At 36.4% G+C, this 4613-nt stretch overlaps 1 protein-coding gene across 3 annotated transcripts in view; it reads right to left on the reverse strand.

Moving 5' to 3' along the window:
• Positions 1-1657, reverse strand: part of LOC138851325 (polyhomeotic-like protein 2) — a 62933-nt gene extending 61276 nt beyond the window's left edge. For 2 of the 3 annotated variants that reach the window (XM_070080350.1, XM_070080349.1), the window contains exon 1: positions 1515-1656. The gene's annotated coding sequence lies outside the window, so the exon portion shown is untranslated. Of the gene's footprint in view, positions 1-1514 lie in introns of all 3 variants that reach the window. The other variant, XM_070080351.1, reaches the window with a different exon arrangement.
• Between the last annotated feature and the right edge of the window lie 2956 nt (positions 1658-4613).

Consider the following 4613-nt stretch of genomic DNA (forward strand, 5'->3'; position numbering starts at 1 on the left):
TATTGGAGATTTAAACCAAAAACAAAAATTGTAATGGAGGACACTGAGATATTTAAAGATGGGGTAAACAAAGATCTACAGAATGTTGACAAGAAAAAATAAACAGGACTAGACAAAGAAACCATCATGGCATTTAAAGAATGAGTAGAAGAACTAAGTTCTCTCAAAAACTGGGGGATTTCATAACAGGGAAGCAAACTGGTGGACAAATGGACAAAGTTGGGAAGTACAGGTAACTAAAAACCAGTGGAATATGATGCTTCAGGTACTACTGTACTAATTGTGTTGAAGGCTTGCCTCATTTAACCAGACAGTATTTGAAAATAAAGGGCTCTCATAGCTAAGTACTTACAAAGCAAAAAACTACTAACTGGCAAGCATTTTGGTTTTTAATCCCTAAGCTCATGCACTGTATATCAAATCTACTAAGCTACTCAGTCACAAAAATTATTTAAGAATGAAATGGGTGGGCAAACTGCACTGACACATTTACATTTCAAGAAAACTTATCTGAAGATACAAAACGTTGGAAAGACAATAGGAAGAATAATGCAAGTGAACAATGAAGGTGTAAAATCACAAGATTCACAAATGGGTAAATGTTAAAGACTGTTCACAGTATATGTTAGACCAAAATTGGGATATGCAGCAGTGGTGTGTTACTGACACCTAAAAGACATCTGGCCCAGGTACAACATAGTTCAAAGAGAAACTAAATGACTTCTTGAGCCAAAAATCTGAATTTATGAAAAAAAGACATGTCATAAATGGCTGATGGGAGGAAAAGAGAAGAAAATTGAATATCACTTAAGATTATTAAAGGATAGGAAAGAATTGATAAGAAAAACTTGTTAATATTATACCACACAACGAGAACACGTGACCATGGCTATAAACTTTGTTAATACTATACCTCACAACAATGACAACATGAGACAGTGGCTTCAAACTCTGCTAATACTATACCTCACAACAATGACACAAGACCATTGCTATGACCTAAGTAAGAAGTGCTGCCGAAAGGATACCACAACTTTCTTTACAGTGATATAAGAAAAGAATGAATTACTAAACGACATAATAAAAACTACACCCAATGGAAACTTTAAAAATTATATGATAAATTAAATATAGAAGAGATTACATTATGAGCTTCGCTCTGCTCCTGTAACTAGAAAACAGGTATACTGTACTGCAATTGCAAATAGGTAATTACATACATGTATACATGTAACACAAAACATTGCTCACCACCTTAAAAACAAAGTCAAAGGCTAACATTTTTGTGCTGAACACATGGCATTTGACAATGACTAGTAAGCACCATCGCTGCCTGTGAAACATCTGACCTGAGGGGACAGTAGATCATACGGTAGATCATACTGACTACCATCGTTAACTACTACTCGCTAAACCTCTCACTGCAAACCAAAACATACGTATTTTTTTTCTCCCTGGCTTATAATTAGTGTCATAACCTGCAAACTCGAGATTAAACTAATTGTGATATTTACGTGTGTCGGACTATGAAGCTGGTTGACCCGCGATAACTGTGGAATAGAGAGAGTTAATTAATGCTAGTGTCAACGTGAACTTTACTTTGAGGCTTGCCAACCCGTGCTGCCTGCGAGAGAAGGAGAGGGGCCAGCTCACCTCAAATAACACTTACGGCTTACTGTATAGCCCTATTCGTGGTAGGTGCTCATGGCTTATAACAAGAAAGCTCCACCTATACTGTGCTACCGCCACACACTTTTAGAGAGAACTAATGTGTTGCCACCATATCTTTTCTACCAATCCACTATCCTACATACACGAACTGCTGAATGCACACAAAAATAAAATGGAATAAAATATTAAAAGCATAACTATAAAGCATTCATACAAAGAGTTCTGCAACATATATAAAAAAGGAACAAAACAGGTCATTTTAAATAGGAAAGTGAAAAAATACAGCTAAGTGAAGTGTGTGATACTGTACAGCAAAATATTGCATTAACAGACCCCAATTTAGCAAATTTCAGATTTGATGGACTCAGAAGCAACAAAGTCCATTAAATTCAGAATAGTTCATTATTCTTACAGTTCACTGAGTAAATTCATTTTGGATTTAACAGATTTTGTTTCTTCAATCAGAATTGTTTGTTCTTTTTATGGAAATACCAGATTTAATGACAAAGTCTGTTAAATCCAGAATAATCCATTATTGTGCAGCAGCTAGGTAAATTTATTTTTGGGTTCAACAGATTTAATCCTGTTGAAGCTTTACAGCAAAATCATTCAAAATATTACCAACATCACTCACTGCACCGAAGATTACTACTGAAACACCATCCATCAATGATCCCTGAAAGTTAGAGCTCTTAACCTCACAAAGAACAATATCTCCAAAACACACATCGTCAAAGGACACAAGTGCAACTAACGTGACATTTTACTGTGGCAACGTTTCGCTCTCCAGGAACTTTGTCAAACACACATCCATTACACAACTACTGAAAACCTGAATTACAACGCCTGCACATAAAATTTTAATTGTTCTCATATAAATCTACACAGGCAATGTAAAAGTATTCATTAAAAAAGATACAATTAAGTTCCTTTCCATCTTAAACTTCATAGACAAGATAATTGCCCTTACCTTTCACATCCATAGTTAACAAGGCCTTCACCACAACAAAAGCTCAAAGAAGTCCTCTACCATAACAAAAGTTCAAACAAGTAAATAAACAGTCTTGGGAGAAACTCCAGAGAGCACTGCGCCTGTTTCTTGCCGCCTAAAGAAAGGTGTCTGCAAAGTTATCATCAGCAGGTGGGGTGCAACTTCATTGCATTATTTAGAAGTAACCCAAAAACCAAGGTATAACAACAATGAAAACTCCCCCCTTTACCCCCCCTCACAAATTTGCAAACTGTATTAAGCTTGGTGCAGTGAAGGTCAAACTCATTGGCTATGATACCATCATTGCAAAAGCAATACAAGTAGAAATTTCCTTATGGTTGATCAGGAGGAAAAAAGAGTTGACTATGATAACCACATAAAATATTATAAAAGTATACAAAAGAATAGATAAGGAAGATTGGCTTAACTCTCAAACTGGAGTGCAACTTATTATTTTATCCCAGCTCCTTTGTGATATTACTAATGACCAGTGTCATAACCTGCAAACTTGAGATCAAATTTATAGTGATATTTACATGTGATGGACTATGAATCTGGTTGACCTGCAGCAACTTGGGATAGAGTTTATTAATACTGTTAGGTTTGCTGACCCATGCTATCTGTGAGAGAGAGAGAGAGGTACCAGCTCAAGCTGTAGGCAAATGTGGCATGTGCAAAAAAGGCCTACCTATACTACCATCACAAACTTCTAGTCAGTGAAGCTGCATCACTAATGCTCTCCCTACCCCTTTATCCCACCACACTCGGTGTTTGCAATTTAATATATAGTATACAAGGAAATAAAGTGGAATAAAGCATTACAGGGGACAGTCATAAACAAATTATACAAGAGTTTTGCAACACAAAAATTAAATACAACATTCTAAATAAAAATAAAGAAAAGTGAAATAGAGAACTGCTTAACCAGATTCAACAAGCTAGAAATGAAAATATAAATGAAAGGAGAAACAAATGGTTTTGCATCTCTTAATAAAATTTGAAGAATCTAGGTTAACTGTGAAACTTTAGACAAATTGATTGGAACAATATGACAGGAAATCTTGAGTCTAGTGACTTTCTTGATACGATTCTGGATTGCTTTTTAAAACAGTTTGTGACAGAACCAACTAGAGGAAACAATTTGCTTGACTTGGTTCTTGCCAACAAGGAATCGCTAATTAATAATCTTGAGGTTAATGAGCTTGGGGAAAGCAATCACAAACCACTTAGTTTCAATATATCATGGAATTGCCCAAATAAATGCAGTCAAGTCTCTGTCCCAGACTTCCACTTGACCGACTGCATGTGACTGAGAAATTACCTGGGCGGGCTAAATTGGAACGACCTGACTATGGGTCAGGTAGGTGGTGTTGGTTGCCAATATGACATTTTTCAGAGCATAGTTCTAGTTGCCCAGACAACTTATGTTCCAAGTATGGAAATCAGATCAACCAAACAGATAAACAATAGATTAAAACATCTCATTGGTCAAAAGAAAGGCATATACATGTATAGGCATATCAAAAGAGGGGCTGGGCAGTTAAGAAATCAATATATTCAATTTGAGAGAGAAATAAGAATGGGAATAAGAAAAGCTAAATGAGATTATGAGGCTAAAATGGAAAGAGATTCAAAGAATAACTCAAAAGGTTTCCATCAAGTATATAGAAGTAAGACTGGGGACAAGACTGGCCCACTCAAAAGTAACTCAGGTCAGATCAGACAGTGATAAGGAAATGTGTGAAATTTTTAACTCTTATTTCCTCTCGGTTTTTATGCAAGAAAATACTAGCATATTCCAGAAACTATAAATTATGTAGAACAGGATCTGGAGTTTACCTGGAGAGGGTTTTGGGGGTCAATGCCCCCATGGCCCGGTCTGAGACCAGGCCTCATGGTGGATCAGGGTCTGATCAACCAGACTGTTACTGTTGGCCGCGTGCAAGCTGAC

Source organism: Cherax quadricarinatus, unplaced genomic scaffold (genome assembly GCF_038502225.1).
Source record: "Cherax quadricarinatus isolate ZL_2023a unplaced genomic scaffold, ASM3850222v1 Contig337, whole genome shotgun sequence".
In the NCBI taxonomy this organism is placed as follows: domain Eukaryota; kingdom Metazoa; phylum Arthropoda; class Malacostraca; order Decapoda; family Parastacidae; genus Cherax; species Cherax quadricarinatus.